This window comes from Protopterus annectens, chromosome 2.part1 (genome assembly GCF_019279795.1).
Source record: "Protopterus annectens isolate FY-2018-M chromosome 2.part1, PAN1.0, whole genome shotgun sequence".
Classification (NCBI taxonomy): domain Eukaryota; kingdom Metazoa; phylum Chordata; order Ceratodontiformes; family Protopteridae; genus Protopterus; species Protopterus annectens.
The window spans coordinates 1,475,134,971-1,475,153,214 of record NC_056729.1 but is presented as its reverse complement, the minus strand read 5'-3'; the positions used below and the strand labels follow the sequence as shown (position 1 = coordinate 1,475,153,214).

General features: G+C 44.4%; 1 protein-coding gene and 1 pseudogene across 2 annotated transcripts in view; one reads left to right on the top strand and one right to left on the bottom strand.

Annotated features, from left to right (window-relative positions):
* Nucleotides 1-18,244, top strand: part of CFAP74 (cilia and flagella associated protein 74) — a 3,161,205-nt gene that overhangs the window by 1,396,271 nt on the left and 1,746,690 nt on the right. The gene's annotated exons all lie outside the window — the stretch shown is intronic.
* LOC122794499 lies at nucleotides 2,517-3,391 on the bottom strand (annotated as a pseudogene).

The following is an 18,244-nucleotide window of genomic DNA, read 5'->3' as shown; positions in this document are numbered from 1 at the left end:
AGATTTGCCTTGGTATTTTTTGTCAGTTGTTTGTGAGGTAAATTTCTTCTAAGTGCTTGCGCCAGTGAGCCTCGTGCTTTTCAGTTGGCGCTATTTGTCTTTATAGTGCTTAATTGTTGTGGTGAATTCTATTTCTTAGTACCTGTACTATGTCTAAAGAACAGAAGTCAGGGTTTAAAAAATGCACTCGGTGCAGTTATAAAATGTCCATAACAGACAGCCATTCAATTTGTGTTTATTGTTTGGGGCCGAAACATTTACAAGAGACTTGCAGCGTATGTCATGCCTTTTCTGCTAGAGTTCTTCAAGAACGTAAGAACAAGCTTATTTTGAAAGGGCTTATTAAACCCTCTTTTGAGGAAGCTTTGAATCCTCCTGTTGCTTCCAAAAAGAAAAGATCGTCGGCGCGACAAGTCCGTCGGAGCCGACTTCTAAAAAGAAAAAGTTGACCTCTTCTTCCTCGGCTCCACTGACTTGGGCCGAGTGTTGAAGTCTGCCTCGATACCTCCTACTTGGCTCCATTGTCTTGGGCCGCAGTGGGAGTATCGAGAGGTGAATCACCTCCACCGGCTCCAATGGCCGGGCGGTGGAAGTGTGCAACTCAGACTCTTCCCCTCGGCTCCGAAGAAGGCTTCTTCGGCGCCGATGGTGGTCCACGAGTTGGTGAAGTCGGCGCCGACAGTACTGGAGCCGTACCGGAGCCAGTCCCCTTCACCCTCGGAGCCGAGAGGAAAGTCTTCTCGAGTGTCTACCTCCTCTAAATCCTCGAGACTATCAGATTCGGACCTGGATAGGGTTTTACAGAGGCTCTTCCAGTCTCCAGTATTTGCTAAAATGGTCTCGGCTCCAGCACAGTTTGCTTCTGAGCCGATCCCCCCCCCCGACACTTTTGATTCCTCCTCCAACCTCCTCTGAGTTGTTGGAGCCGGTGGTGGTGGAGCAAGGTGGAGCCATACGGTCGGAGCAGAGACCCCTATCAGGCCTTTCGGCTCCGACCATGCTTCCTACCCTGTCCTCCGGTTCAGGGTTTGGTACTGCGACCTCTACAGCCGGGCCGAAGAATACTTTGGGACTAGGTGCTTGATTGCCTAGTCTTCCTCTCAGCATCGGCTGCTGGAATTCCCAGTGCCATCGTGGCCTCTAGACCAGTGACTTCCTTGGATTCTGGAGGTCCAGCCTTTGAGGCCATGAGGAGTGCGCTGGCCATGCCCTTGCCAGTTCAACTAGACTCTACCTCACCGTCCCTAGATTTGGAGACTGGTGCCTCTGTTGCGTTGCAGCCCCCCGGCAGCGGGGCCCCAGGGCCTGAGGATACCCCAATCGGGGGTTCCCTTCTTCGGGTGGTCCGTCGAAACTGCTTCAGGCGAACCCCATGGAAGAAATTGTGTAAGAGGAAACACGTAGACTCCCAAGATGAGTCTATTACATCGGATACTGATCTCGATGACGCTGAAGGGTCCCCCAAATCATCTTCGGATGATATTTCCTTCTCAGATATCTTGGAGATTGTGAGACAGAGGTGACTGGCAAGCCAAAACCCCTTCAACTGAGGAGTCAGTCTTCCTCAAGGCCTTTGGGGCCCAGCCCTCTGCCTCCTGGGTGTCTCCGCCCTTCGATGAACTCCTTGATTTGATTTCTCGAAGGGTGTGGGAACACCCTGATTCTGTGGAACCGGTGCCTGCGAGGCCCAATAAATTCTTGTCAGCTCCCCCACAGAAAGAATTTCTCACAAAGGGTGTACCGGTAGATGCTTTGGTGGTGGCTTCTGCCACACAGCAGGACGTACTAGTCATGGGTATGTTTTGTCCTGCAAAATCTGTCATTTCTACAAAAAAAATGCCCCACTTTGGGCATTTAAAAAGGTGGCAACCCTACAGCAAACTAATTAAATACACACTTCTAATAACATGCCTTAATTTTTCAGCCAATTAAAGCAAGACACAAAATGTGAAAATAGAAGCATAATTGTTTGTTGCTTGGTAAATAATATGTATTACCATTAAATGACTTTATAAATATTCCAGACTTACATACATCAATGTCACTTTCTTCTTCAGTTCAACCATGGCAACTTTCTCTATTTAATCTGATCTGCCAGTACAGCTACTGTACAGTAGCTAAGCGTGCAAAAAAAAAAATAAATAAAGTCAATGGTTTCTAAACATTTATGGAGCAAATATAGGTCTTCAGTCTATCTCTAACTGCTTAGCTCAGGACAGAAAACACAGTTTCAATACTAAGGAACAGAAAACTGAATTTATGACTCTGCTACATGAACCAATGACACAGACATTTTACATACATATATACATAAACAACAGAAAATTCATCAACAGATAATATAGTTTACCATGTGGTACCAGACAGGATATATAATAATGCACTACCTTTTCATGCTATATAGTCCTTAATTTCTGTCCTCACCAGCACTTCAGGACATGAACTGTAGTGCACCAATAATTCAAAACAAAGATTGCCTAAATGCATCTTCTAGAGTAAAAACATCAGAAAAAGACTAAACTTAAAGAACATTTTATTAAAAAAAAAAAGTAACAGTTCCTTATATTCAGTGCCATGTGCCAAATGCAGGATGTGCAACATGGCAGCTGAGGAAGCAGTTTTTTCACTTTGAAATAAGTCGTGGCATATAATCACAGTAGTAGAACGAGCAGTGGGAAAATTAAACTGTGCCAAATGGAAAATGTCAATGCTTTCCACGTGGGAGGTAAAAAGTGGATCAGCAACAGAAGTTCACCCCTCTTGTAGGTTAAAAGTGAATACAGCATGGCACCAAACAGTTTTGCAAGGTACAGCAGCTATCCAGTTGAGGTGAAAACTAGACAAAATTCAAAATGCTTCAGGAGACATAGCTTGCTGGACGTGCACCATATCGTCGCATTATCTGATCATGTGTGAACTTCACAAAAGATTCATATTGTTCTGCAAGTTTAGTATTTAAAATTTGTTCATACTCTTCCCTTATCTTTTCCTCATGGTCTTTAAGCAAGCGTTCACAAAGTACTCCAACCTGTCGCAAAGTAAAGCTGGGCTGGTCTTTTTTCACAGATGATGTGCCTGGAGAGCTTGGTGCTGTTAATGGTGCACTCTAAGACTGTGACTCACCAGAAGTGCTGCCCTCACCCTGGTTAAATGAATTCTCTAATTGCCGCCTCCTTTGATAACGAGTGTACTCCTGCTTTAGGTTCTGGAATATCTGTTCTGGTGTAAGCCGATGTTCTCCCCCAAATGGTGACACTGACTGCTGAAGGGTCTCTCCAACCCTCGTATTGCACCTCTGAGGAGAGGGGGTGCCCGGACTCCCAGGAAAAGGAGTGCAACGCCTCCGCTTCGGGGATTGAGATTGGGGAATGAGCAGCACCTCAAACTCCATCGCATGCCATGATCGTCTAGAAACAAAAGTGATCCCATGATCGAGAGAAACAACAACGATACTGGCAGGCACACAGCGTTTTATTTTACTTAGCTACAGTACATAGTAGAACGGAGCTTGCTTCAGTTGAAGTTTTTAACTGAAGCAAGCTCCGTTTTTGTACTTTAACTAAAGCAAGCTCCGTTTTTGTATTTTAACTGAAGCAAGCTCCGTTTTTGTACTTTAACTGAAGCAAGCTCCATTTTTGTATTTTAACTGAAGCAAGCTCCGTTTTTGTATTTTAACTGAAGTAAGCTCCGCTTTTGTATTTTAACTGAAGCAAGGCAAGCTCCGTTTTAAACAGAGCTTGCCTTGCTTCAGTTAAATGAGGATAACTGCCAGTGAGGGAAAAATGCAACATTATGCCCTGCAAGGAATCAAAAGGTACAAAAAAAAAATGCATGTACCATTGAGCCCAAGGAAAAAAAAAACAAACATTATTATTATATACTTTTTGCATACAGCACGCTTGACTCCACGTGCATGATATGCCACTTCCCTATGCAGTTTGTAAGAAATGCAATGCAATACATTGCGAAACTGGAGAGAAACGGGCAGTAGCTGATAAAACAACATAAGGAAAATAAAAAATGAACTGCACACACTACCGTTTACCTAAAGCAATGAAGAAATCAACAATAAAAGAAGCTGGGAACCCAATGAATGTTCGTTATTCCAGATGGAAGATAAACAGGAGTGGAAGAAACCTCTGCACACCTTCTTAATGGAAGTATACTCTGTGGGTGGAACTCAAAAACGTCACAAATGATGTCAAAAAATGGGAGGGGAGTACATAAGTGATTGACAGCGCGTTAATTCGGACCGAAAGAAAAAGGCAATTGCAGGAACGAGCTAGTGCCCCTTTAAGGGAACATTTCCACTGGGAAAGTCAGGAATTTTCTGATTCAAAAAAGAGGCTTAGAGATTTCCTTCTTCTACCTCAGCATAGGCCTTTGGCCATACCTCCTGTACTAGACATTATTGGTGATGTGTTTTCGGAATCCAGTATGACCCCTGATTCCCTGCCTCTGGCTCCTAGTAAACCTGACAGATACTACAGGGTTCCTGAGTCCCACAAGTTCCTTTTCAAAAATCCTGTTGCAGATCCAGAAACCATTTCTCAGGGGCCAAAGGGCATTAAAGCTTCTACTGCTAAAAATCCTACCCCTTCTGATAGAGACTTCAGGGCGCTGGATAGATGGGGTAAGAAGGTTTATACTTCTGCAACCTTGGCAATCAGGGCTTTAAACTGCCAATTTCATATGTTAAAATATAAACAGCATACTATTGGACTACTTAAACAGAAAATAAAATGTTGATTCCTGACTGTGTGGAAAATAAAGATTTACAGGATTTATTGCGTTCTGCTGAACAAGTTGGAAAAACGTACTTTGCAATGTGGTTTTGATTCTTTAGAGGCCTCGTGCAGGGCTGCTGTGACTGGGTCTGTGCTTAGAAGGTATGCTTGGCTTAAGGAGCAATCTTTGCCTGATCATGTTAAAGCGAAATTGTTGGATGTTCCTTTAAATTAGGACCACCTGTTTGGCAATGAGGCTGAAGAAGTTCTAAAAAAGATGGAAGATAAAGCTAAATCTATGCAAACTGTTAAAGATTTCTTACAAGTGCAACCTCCAAGATTTAGTAGGCACTGGCTTACTAAAAATTGGTCTTTTCCAGCTCCTTCCAGATCCTTTCAAGTCAAACCCAGACACACCAAAAAGCACCAGGTTTCAGTCCCAGGGGACTATGAGATCTAAGCAGTGGGGGGCCTCCACTTCCAAATCTGGAAATAACAAGACATGCCCCTATGGTAAACAGTCTCAATGACTTCCTTTTAAAATTTCCAAGCACTTACCTTTTAACCGCCCCTTTGGGGGGAAAGATTGCTCTTCATGCAAAGAACTGGGAACTTATAACCCAGGACAAATGGGTTTTAAATATAGTGTCCCAGGGATACAGATTTCATTTCCAAACGTTGCCAACACCAAACGGGTGGCCAGACCTGCCCCCAAATCAGTGGGCAGAGGCTCAAAAACAAGTACTTTCCCTCTTAAACATGGGGGCTATTCAACCAGTACCAGAAGAGGAAAAGGGACAAGGTTTCTATTCCAGGCTTTTTCTGGTACCCAGAAAAGACAAATCATGATGTCCAATTCTGGACCTGTCTACTCTAAACACCTTTCTAGACATTCCAAAATTCAAGATGCTGACTCTTCACCAGTTACTTCCTATGCTAGGCAAAGATGCCTGGTTGGCAACTCTAGATTTAAAAGGAGCATACCTGCACATCCCAATCAGGGAATCTTGCAGAAGATACCTACGCTTCAAAGCAGGCTACTTGCATTATCAGTTCTCTGCACTGCCCTTTGGCTTGTCTACTGCACCCAGGGTATTCACAAAGTGCCTGGCTCCAGTTATTGCATTTTGCAGGCAAAGAAATATTCAGATATATCCATACCTGGACGATTGTCTAATTCAGGCAGAAAAACAGGGCATACTTCTAAATCATCTGGCGTTTGTAAAAAGGGTTCTAACTTGTCTGGGGTACACCATAAACGAAAAGAAATCACAACTGGTACCCTCTCATCGGATTACATTCCTGGGTGCAAGCTTGAATACAACTGCCCAGATGGCTTTCCTCATGCCAGAGAAGCAAATTCAATTGGTAACTTACTTCAAACAAGTGGCCACAAAAACCCTGCTATCTGCAAGACAAATACTGCAAGCTTTGGGGTTCATGGCCTCCTGCATTCTTCTAATTCCATATGCAAGACTGCATATGAGGAAACTACAGTGGTACTTAAAAAGTCTATGGAGTCAACATTGTCACAGCCTGGAAACAATGGCCTATGCCTGGAATTCCTATGGTGGGCAGAGGCCTGCCACCAAAACAAGGGACTGCCATTCACACTACCCCCTGCTGCCTAAACCCTAACTACAGATGCATCAGGCTATGCATGGGGGGGCTCACCTGACAGGAAAGTGCATTCAGGGCAAATGGGACCCAAATCAAATGCACCTACATATCAATCAAAGAGAAATGTTAGCTATACAGAATGCTCTGACAGCCTTCAAGGACTACATTCTTCCAGGACAACTTAATGGTAAAGATGGACAACACCACGGTTATGTGGTACATAAGCAGGGGGGTACACATTTGTACCCCCTCTGCAGACTAGCCATGGCATTGTGGAACACAGCCTTGAGCTACCAAGTGCACCTACAAGCTCAATTCCTGCCAGGAAACTTGAATACACTGGCAAACGGACTAAACAGAAATCTCATGGACCCACACAAGTGGAAACTGGAACCACATTTTTTTAACATGTTGATAAGCAAATGGGGGAGCCCAGACATGGATCTATTTCCTCCCCCCAGAACTACCAGTTGGACAAGTTTTGCACAAGTACTCCATACAAAAAATCCTAGAAAGTAGATGCTCTGTCCTTCCGCCTTTCCCCCCCTCTGCCTCTGCTCTCCAAAGTTCTGCTAAAAGTCAAACAGGACAAACCAAGAATGATTTTGATTGCTTCAGACTGGCCACGCCAACACTGGTACCCACTTCTGTGCAGTGTGTCACAAATGTCTCCATGGCACCTGCCTCAGACCCCTTCCTTACTGCCTCAGCAGGAGAACCAAATTCTGCACCCTCAGCTTCCAACATTGAATCTTGCAGCCTGACTAATCACTTAAATTCACCCTTATCATTCCTCAACAAACATGTGATGGATGTCATTTTGGAGGCAAGAAGGTCTAGTACTAGAAAATCTTATGCTGACAAATGGAAAAGATTCTGTGCCTGGAACCAGTCTTTAGGAATGAGCACAGCAGCGCCCAATTTACCTCAGATTTTGCAATACTTAACTGAGATGCTTCACAAGGGCCTGTCTTTTTTCCTCTATTAAAATCCATGCTTCAGCTATTTCAGCTCACTATAACACAGAACCACCCCTCTTCTCTCATCCCCTGCTCAAGCAGTATCTCAGAGGGACAAAGAACTTGAGACCACCCAGGAGAGCTCCTACCCCTGCCTGGGATCTTAACTTTGTTTTGGAAAAACTCACTCTACCACCTTTCGAGTGAGCTGCTACTGCAGACTTAAAATTTCTTTCTTGGTAAACAGCCTTCCTTTTAGCAATCACTTTAGTTAGAAGGATATCTGAATTACAGGCCCGTATGGCAGTGGAGCTTTTCATCATCTTCATGCGGACATGGTATCTTTGAGGACCAATCCATCCTTCATGCCCAGGGTGGTTTCCAGTGTGGCTCTTAATCAGTCCATTCATTTGCCAACCTTCTTTCCCAATCCACAGAACAAAGGGGAACAGATTCTGCATTACTTGGATGTGCACAGACCACTTAGATTCTACTTGGACAGGACTAAAGCTCAAAGAAAATCTGAACAATTGCTGGTAGCATTTGCTGCAGGGGCAGAGGGGAAGGCTATTTCAAAACAAACCATTTCTAAATGGATAAGCCATTGCATTCATTTCTGCTATAAGCACCATGGAAAACCTATTCCCCAGGGGATCAGATCTCACTCCACCAGGGCTGCATCTACTTCTGCAGCCTTTCTCAAAGGTGTTCCTACCAGGGATATTCTGGAAGCTGCTACCTGGAGTTCTGTACATACCTTCACCAAGCATTATCATTTACCAATTTTCTATAAATCCAGAGCTGGCTTTGCCACTGCTGTATTGCAGGGCCTTATAGCTGGCCCTAATGCTGTATACGCTTCTCCTCCCAACCATAGCTTTGGGAATCTACCCAAATGTAATGAATGCAACAGTGAAACACGAAGAACATAGTACAGTTGTGTACACTTACCATAAATGTAGATGTTCGAGTGTATTCACTGTTGCAGTCCTGGTTACCCTTCCTCCAGCCCCCTACTTTTCTCTGGCTATACCTCTACCTTCTTTTACTATGCTTAAAAGCCTTTTTGGTGTATTTGCTTTTGGTTGGAGGTATATTTTTGTGTTTTTTAATTTTATTTGCTCCCCATTAGGGGGGCACTTGACATCTGGGGCAAGAAAAACTGATGTAATGGCTTCAGATGCATGTTTTATACTCCTGATGACCTGACGTCATGGAAGAAGGGACAGCAACAAATGCAGGACCCAAGACTTTGTTAATCAGGCGGACTGAGGGCAACCTGCCTGCAAATTACTCAAATGTAATGACTGCAACAGTGAATACACTCGAACATCTACATTTATGGTAAGTGTACAGAACTGTATTTTTTCCAGTCACCCTAGAGCACTGTCTGGTTAAATTATTTGCTCAGATTCACACATCAGGCAAATGGAGGCTCAGGAAAGTAAATGCTGGACTACAGGAAGCAGCTTCTTAACAGCTCAAATTACCTGCAACTCCTCTGCACTAACTGCTAGATTGTTGTTAGGATGTTATCATACTGTTGTTGCACCTTCAACAGCTACATGACATTCAACATCAGCTTCAGATTTATTATATTGCTTAAATTATAAGCACTTATTTATTGACATTTGATTACTGAGAAAGTCCAACTGGGTAGGTACCCATTTTCAGTGAAGGCCCTGGGAGAAAACATTTTAAGAACAATAATTTTACAATCTTCAAAAATAATACAAAAGCATCTAGAGTTTAAATGATTATACAAAATTAAACATAATATGAAAAACATTGGTTAAAAATAGATACAACTTATATGACAATGATTTAATATTAAAAAAATGTAGTGAGTTTATCGAAAAATTGAAGGTAAGTTAGTGTAATGCAAACAGGAATTACAATATGAAGTAAAAGGAAAAGCAGTGTTATGGCATATTTAGAAACGGAATCAGGGAAGAAAAAATGATTGAAGTAAGGAAGTGAGTGAAGAAGGGAGAATACTGTGGTGTCGGGTATAAAAAGGTACTTGTTCATGTTTAGGGATATAGTTTAACTATCCTGGGTTTGAGCAAGAAAAAAGCTAGGTCGTCTTTCAGAATGGTCTTAAAGTACTGGAAGGAGGGTATTGACCTGATGATTAGAGGTACGGAGTTCCATGCCTTAGAAATGTTGTATGAATACAGACTATGCCCAGCAGATTTGATAGGTTTATGTACAGAGAGGAGTTTTTGATCATTGGATCATAATCACCTATTTGGAACATAGTTCTGTAAAATAATGTTTAGTGCTGGACAAGCAGAGGAATGCTAGATAATTTTACAGGTGGTAAGAGGCTGTATATGCTAGTTGATGGGTTAGTTCTACCCAGTTTAGGCTTTTTAGTCTTAGAGTGGTGAGTTCCGAAATGTGTATTTACTGCAAACTTAGCCAACTTTATTACAGCATTGCTCAAGTTTTGATTTTTGTGATGCCTGGTGGATGGGAGTGCCATAAAGTAGTGAGGGGGTAAGGTAAGTAGAAACAAGTGTGGCTTTATTTGCATTGGTGAGAAAGCTTTTGGCTCTGTAAAGCATAGCTTAGTTTTTGGTGAGTTTTTTATGCAATTATGTATATGCAGATCATATTTAAGATCGTCATCTGCTATCATCTCTGATAATTTGCTGTGAGAAGTGACTTCAGTTGTTGCACTATTAAGAGAGAGAATTTTAAATTTAGTTTTTTTTATTTTTTTATGACAGAGATTTGAGGAAAAAAGAAGTATTTTTTGGTGGGGTTGAGCTCGAGTTGTGAATTACAAATATATTTTGTTATAGTGGGAAATGTCATAGTTGTTGGGAAATATTAAAGCAATGTTACCACCTTTCCTCTTTATACAGTCATTATGGATGATGATATAGTTGGGGAATGCAGTTTCAGAGTTATTTATTCTGGGTATAAGCTAAGTTTCAGCTATAGCTAGAATATCAGCTTGTGTTGGGTAATCCAGGCAAGTAGTTCAGTAGTTTTATTTCTTATGCTTCTAATATTTATGATGAGAAAAGCTAGCTTACCAGGGTTGGGATTGATCATTATGGGGTTAGAGTAATGTGTACAAGATAATTGTCTTGATGTTAGTTGTTATATTTCGGGCCAGGATTAGGAGGAATGTCTTCTCATATTAGGATTTCATTACATTGGGATATTGATTCTTCTTTTTTGGATATTATTTTTCAACTTAATATTATTTTCATTTGCATTTAAATGGAATTAATCAGTCTATATTTGGGGTAAAAGTGAGGTACGTCATTAAATAGGTTTGGTACAATTTGTGGAGACTTTAGTGAGGAAGTATGGATATGTGATTGGGACAGAGTTGGGAGATGATAAGCGCTATTATTCAGTCATGGTAGGATGAGAGGTGGTTCAGTAGGAGAAGAATAGAGGATAGCTGAGGAGTAGCAGGATTAAGTAAAGGGATCTGTATTTTATTGATGGCAGATAATGGGGAAGTAGGAATCAAGAAGGAGGCAAGAAGTTGTAGGGATGCATGATATTTAATGCTGGAGGAGTCTGAAAGCTGGCAGAAGGTAGGTGGGAAGGATGTACTTCCAAAGAAGAAAGGGAGTTAGGTTGTTCAAATATCTTCTTTTGGGTCCCTGTCAGTTGATCGAGTTTTCAGCAACTCGAACTTCATATGGTCAAGACTATATGATCGTGTTTTTTGAAAACTCAAAGCTTTTGAATGGTTATTGAGGTAAAGTGAGGATCAGGAAATGTACCCTTTTCCTCACTGTACTGCAATCTCAGAGTTGGTGTATAATTTGCAGGGGGGGGCAAAGCCCCCCTGGAAAAATGTAAAAAGGTAGATTTTTGTGTGTGTGTGTGTGTGTGTGTGTGTGTGTGTGTGTGTGTGTGTGTGTGTTTTGATGCTCGAGTTTTCAGAAACTCAGTCATATGGTCTCTTAGATATTTTTTTTGAGTTTCCAAAAAGTCGATTATCTGACATAGACCCCTTTTGTTATGTTTCTGAAATGTGAGAAATAGAGGGGTTTGCAAGGATAGAGTATGAGGATTTAATTAAGATAGGAAATGGTGAGGGTTAATTTGATGAATGTAGTAGCTGAAATATAGAATAATAGACAGGTACTTAAACATGCATCAAAGTGAAGAATAAATGTAATGAAGTTATTTAAAGGAAAAAAAAAACGGAGTTATGAAGAGTTATTTTAAGGGTAAATACTTTGAGTTCAGTCTATAATAAAATAAGCAAGTAAGATGTAAAATACAACAGAATGGAAAACAGCATAGCCATAAAATAATAATAAAACTGTGTCACAATTAAGTGAATATAGACTGCTGATAAACAAATGGCCTAGGCCGCAAACCCAGAAAGCTGTATAGTGTGTCCAGTTTGCTTTGAGATCATAAAGAAAGCCCAAATCTGCAAAGGTTTGTAAATTAAAATTTCACACAAAAAACAAAACCCAACAATGTTAAGTTGTCTATCTCGCCTTCATTCTTGCTGGATGGGTTCGGAGCCGATCCTCGGCTCCGACTCGGCCAATACTAAAGCTCGAGAGCTAATTCCACCGGCTCGAGGCTCCCCCATATCCCACAATGCTAGGCGGTAACTCCTCAGATCTCGTTTGCCGCTTAGCTGACGAGGTGCTTTTCCAACCGGCTCTGCAGGTTAGTTAATTTTCTAAAGTTCTAGTAAAACTTAGACCCCCTTTAAGTTAGTTTTCTATAGTAATTTAGTTAGTTACTTAGTTTGTTAGCACTCCCTTACAAATATCTTCCCTTTCCAAAAATTTTTTCCAAGGGTTTTTCCCTTAGGCCTTAGGCCCCTTCCCACCCCTCCTAGTAGTTGGAGTGAGTGTGTTTTTTCTGTCAGGATCTTTGTTAATTTAGTTAGTTTAATTTAAATTTTAGTGTAATCTGTGTGTTTGTGTGAGTGATTGCACTAGTGTTGTCACTTTAGATATGTCTAAAGATTCGAAGGTCTCAGGCTTTAAGAAGTGTGACTCGTGCTGTCAGAAGATGTCTCTGACAGACGGTCACACTTCTTGTGTGTATTGCCTGGGACCTTTACACCTGCAGGACTCTTGTGCTGTCTGTCACGGTTTCAGCCCTAGAGTCCTGCAGGAACGTAAAAACAAATTGATCTTGAGGGGCTTATTGAAACCCGAGGGTCCCCTGACCCAGTCTCTGTCGGGGAAACCTTATAAGCCCTCCAGGCAGTCGGCTCCAGTGTCTGAGCCGTCCTCCGGAGGTTCAAAGACCGTTCATACGGTTCAGACATCGGCTCCGACTGGAGCCGATGATCCTACACCTGTCACACACACCGTGTCCTCGGCTCCGGCCGGAGCTGAGACAGACAAGTCGAAGTCGGTTCCGATACCCTTGTCAGAACCGACTACTAGGAAGAGATCCAGGTCTCCATCTATCGGCTCCGTTCTTTCGGCTCCAGCGTCACCGCTCTTGTCTGAACGGAGCCATAGGTCACACTCCTCTAGGTCCTCCAGACTTTCGGACCATGATTTGCAGAGGGTGATGAGTAGACTTCTTAAGTCCGAGGCACTGGCCCAGATGTTACACAGCCCGACTCAACAGTCGATGGCTACCCCCGTTCCACTAGATATTCCTCCTCTGACTCTCTTGAGTTCGGAGCTGGTGCTGCTTGGAGCCGAGACTGTGGGAGTGTCAGAACCGATACCTTTCCTTTCGGCGCCGTCGTCTGCTCCGATTTCCTCCTTGGAGGGATCTCGGCGCCGGACTTCCCTCGTCGGCTCCGAGGGGGCGAGTGGCATTGGACCCTTGTCCGACCCCGCTCTCCCTCTCAGTGCTTCGGCGCTGGTTATTTCGGCTCCGACATCGGCTTCGGAGCCATCCTTGTAGGTGCCGGGGGAGGTATTTGGCTCTTCGGAGCGGAAACCTCTGGCCCTGCCTGACAGGGGTGCCTCTGAGGTCATGCGGAGCGTGTTAGAACCTGGTTCTACTCCACAGTCGGCTCCATCAGCCCCTCCCTCCACACTGCTTGCGGTGATTTCTTCTCACCCCCTTGCTTCGGACTGTAGAGAATCTGCGCCTCAAGTATCCCCAGTGGGAATTTCCTCCTCTTCCGAGGCATCTCCTGACCTTGCAGGAGAACCCCCTAGGAAGAGACAGTGCAAGAGGAAGCACATTGACTCCCCTGAGTCTGTCACCTCTGACACTGATTTGGAGGATTCTGAGGGTTCCCCTCGTTCCCCCTCTGAAGATGTCTCCTTTGCAGACATACTTGAAATCTTGAAACAGAGGGGGAATTGGCCAGCCCTTAACCCTTCAGAGGACGAATCAGTGTACCTTGAGGCGTTTAGTTCTCGGCCTTCCACCTCCTGGGTGTCCCCTCCCTTTGACCCCCTCATGGAAGTGGTGGCGAGGAAGGCTTGGGCGGCTCCTGACTCGGTGGAACCCACCCCTAGGAGGCCAGCCAAATTTATCACTGCCCCCAAAGACAAGGAGTTTTTGTCCAAAGGTGTCTCTGTGGATGCCATGGTGGTGGCTGCAGCCACCAAGAAGGAACTAGTGGCTCCTTCGGTACCTGTTCATCCTCCTAATAAGGAATCTAGGACCATGGACAGGTACGGTAAGCGGATGTTCTCATCAGCGACCTTTTCTATGCGTTCGCTGAATTACCTGTGTCATTTCACTCGTCTCCAAAGGGACTAGCTCAAGGATATGAGTGAAGTGTTGAAGGACCCATCAGCTGTGGGGTTTCAAGATAGGATGAACTCCCAGCTGGCGACCCTTAACTCAGTAGTCAACTCCTCCATGCGCCTGATTTCGTACGTGGCTGATGGAGTGAGCAGGGCCGCAGGTACAGGGGTGGCCTTACGCCGCCATGCCTGGATGCGGCTATGTAGCTTTGCGGACCCTTTCAAGGTGTCCTTCACTAACTCCCCTTTTGATGGATCATCTCTCTTTGGTCCACAGGTGAAGGATACTCTGACAAGGTGCGAGGTAGAAGGTAAGACTCTTTCTGCCGTCGGAGTCCATTTTTCTACCCCTTCTAGGCCTTACCCCAAGGGTCAGAAGGGGGGGGGGAGATGTGGTTCCGCAAACAACCACAGGGAGTCTTACTGGACGCACAGAGTCGTTTCTCCTCTAGAGGCAGAGGGGGGAACAATAATAATAGATGCCATCCTAGAGGCAGAGGGGGCCCGCAGAATCAGGGTAGTCGAGAAATTTTCTCTGACAAACCTTTTCAGCACCCCTGAGGGGCTGCCTGACTGTCCACCTTCGGAGGCAGTCGGGGGAAGATTATCTCTGTACCCAAAAGCCTGGCTTTCCCTTACTCAAGACAAGTGGGTACAGTCTATCATATCCGAAGGCTACAGAATTCCATTCATTCACATCCCAAAATAATCCAGAAACTCCCTTCCAGATGTTCTACCCAGTCAAAGGGAGCAAGCAGCACTAGAAATTTCAAAGCTGCTAGCAAAAAGAGCCATTCAACCAGTTCCAGCAGACCAACAAGGATCCGGAATCTACTCCAAATTATTTTTGGTTCCAAAGAAGACAGGGGACTGGAGACCCATTTTGCATCTCAGCAACTTGAACAAGTTTGTCAAGAAAACAAAATTTTGGATGGTCACGCTGCAGTCCATTCTGCCTTTTCTGGGTCAGGACAACTGGATGTGCTCCATAGATCTCCAGGATGCGTACTATCACATCAAGATGAACAGATGATCCAGGAGATTTCTCCGCTTCAGGCTAGGAGCCAGTCATTTTCAGTTCAGGGCCCTGCCCTTTGGTCTCACTACAGCCCCCCGAGTGTTCAGCAAATGCATGGCAGTGGTCGCCGCTCATTTGAGGGGCCAGGGATTCCAGGTGTTTCCGTACTTAGATGACTGGCTCCTGACTGCCACCACCAGGCATCTACTTCTCTTAGCCAGAGACTACACTTTACGAACCTGTCGGACTCTAGGCATCTCTGTAAATTACGAAAAGTCTGTCTTGTCGCCTTGTCAGTCTATTACCTTTATAGGCGCAAGATTAGACACAGTCAGTCTGTCAGCCAGACTCACGGAACAAAGAGTAGCAGACATTCGCAAGCAGGTTTTTTTTTCCTATTACGACACAACAGGGTCAAGGTCAGACTGGTGTTGAAAGTCCTAGGGATTATGGCGGCGGCTATACCTCTCCTCCCCTTAGCCCGCTTCCACATGAGGATTCTTCAGTGGATGCTTTTCACTCAGTGGTCATTTCAACTTCTGCCAATGTCCCACACTATCAGCATAACTCAGTCATGCAGGAATCATCTTTCCTGGTGGGTCACATCTCCCCAACTTCTTCTAGGGAGACCTTTCATTCCCCCGCCCCCGGCTGCAACTCTGACAACTGACGCCTCCCTGATCGGGTGGGGGGGGCATTACCAGGGCAGGACAGTCCAGGGCACGTGGCAGCCGATCGAGTGCCACTTGCACATAAATGTTCTAGAGATGAGAGCAGTGCTTTTAGCGTTGTAAGCCCTTCAGGACTCTCTTCCCAAGGGAACTATAGCAATTCAGATGGACAATATGTCCGTAGTTTGGTACATCAACAAGCAAGGCGGGACCAAATCTTACCCCTTATGTCGAGAAGCACTCAGACTGTGGCAATGGGCGATCTCTTCTCAGCGTTTCCTGATAGCAACGCACATTCCCGGCAAGTCCAATGTGATAGCAGACAGATTGAGCAGAGCAATTCTCATGCCTCACGAGTGGTCTCTGAAGAAATCAGTGTTGGAAGAAGTTTTTCGAACTTGGGGCCAACCTTGCTGCGATCTTTTTGCCACTCCCCAAAACAGCAAGTGTCCCAATTTCTTCACCCTCTTTCCCCTACCAGGTCATCCCATCAGAGGCGCTCTAGTTCACGATTGGCCTCCGGGACTCTTGTATGCCTTTCCCCCCTTCCCACTGATACCGCAGCTAATTCGGAAAGCCATCGCTCTGAAGGCCTCAATGATCCTCATTGCCCCTTATTGGCCTCGACAGGTTTGGTTTCCCTTTCTGCACCGTTACCTTTTGGTGCAACCATGGCATCTGGACCCAGTTCCAGATCTCTTGACACATCAATCGGGTCAACTGCACCAATCCCTTTCTTCTCTGAACCTCACAGTGTGGTTCCTCCAATTCCAACCTTAGCCAGGCTTCCCTTAATATCTCACTCAGTTAGAGATATTTTGATAGCTTCTCATAAGTCTTCTACCCGGAAGATTTATAGCAGCAAATGGAAACGTTTCTCCTTCTGGGCAGCGTCGAGGGAAATAGATCCTTTTACTGCACCTATTCAGTCCATTCTGGATTTCCTAGCTGAGCTTTTCCAAGCAGGCTCTTCTCCTTCTACTATCAGAGTTCAATTGGCGGCTATATCTAATTTTCATGTGGGTGTGTCAGAGTCTACTATTATGTCTCACAAACTCTGTAAAGCCTTTTTGAAAGGAGTCTTTCTTCTTAAGCCCCCTATCAAGGATCCACCTCCTCCATGGGATCTGAACTTGGTTCTAGCATCATTGATTCTACCCCCCTTTGAACCTGCGGCTTCATGTTCTATGAAGTTGTTGTCTTGGAAAACGCTTTTTCTAATAGCCATTACTTCAGCTAGAAGGGTATCGGAACTCCATGCTCTATGCTGTCGTCCCCAGTATTTACTTTTTCACAGAGATAGAGTATCCTTGCGTACCAATCCATCCTTTTTGCCCAAAGTGTCCTCTCAAGCAAATCTGAATCAAACTATTGATCTCCCAGTTTTTTCCCCCAACTATGGCAACAGGTCAGAACAGAAACTGCACTGTTTAGATGTTCATCGCCAACTTAGGTATTATTTAGACAGGACTAAACAGTTTAGAAAATCAGACCAACTGTTTATTTCATATGCGGAAGGCAAGATGGGCCTTCCAGTCACTAAAGTGTCACTTTCTAGATGGCTTACTTCTACGATTACCTTTATTTATGAGATCAGGCACCAACAATTGCCCTCGAAGCCTAGAGCTCATTCTACTAGGGCCTTAGCCACATCCATAGCTTTTCAGGATAGGCTTCCTATTGATTCTATTTGCTCAGCAGCCACCTGGGCTTCCCCTCATACCTTCATTTCTCATTACAAGTTGGACATGGCCTCCAGAGACCGTGCCAACTTTGGTTCCACTGTTCTCAAGAGTCTGTTCCGATAGGCCACCCGGGACAAGGTGCTAGGGACGCGGTCCCATCCAGCAAGAATAAAGGCGAGATAGACAACTTAACATTAAGAAGTTATGTACCTACCATAACGTTCCATGTTAGTTGTCTTCTTCTCGCCTTCTTTCTTGCGTCCCACCCTCCTTCCCCCTAGCCTGGACAGACCTAGAGGAGATTGTCTTGTGACCTTTCAATCCTTTTCTCCCACGCTCTACCACCTCTATATTTTTCCTCTGTTAGGTTTAGGACACCTCACAGTCAGCCTTATAGAGGTGGGTTACCCTTCTCCATGTTATGGAGTTTTTCTTGCTTGGCCTAGCTTTCAAACGAGATCTGAGGAGTTACCGCCTAGCATTGTGGGATATGGGGGAGCCTCGAGCCGGTGGAATTAGCTCTCGAGCTTTAGTATTGGCCGAGTCGGAGCCAAGGATCGGCTCCGAACCCATCCAGCAAGAAAGAAGGCGAGAAGAAGACAACTAACATGGAACGTTATGGTAGGTACATAACTTCTTATTTTCCACCATCCTAGGCAGCGATTAGATATACTCAAGTCCTGAAAATTGCCAAAGTCAATGAAATTGGAAGAAACAGATGCAAAATCCATGTGTCTGGAGGCCATCTTAGGAAAGAATATATAAGAGTCACTGGCTGGCATCCCACAAAGTAACATCTCCAATGCCTCAAGGCTTAAAGTGGAATCCCATACTCTGTAAAATGCCAGTAAAGAAAAATATAGTTAAACAAATTTCACTATCTTGGGACT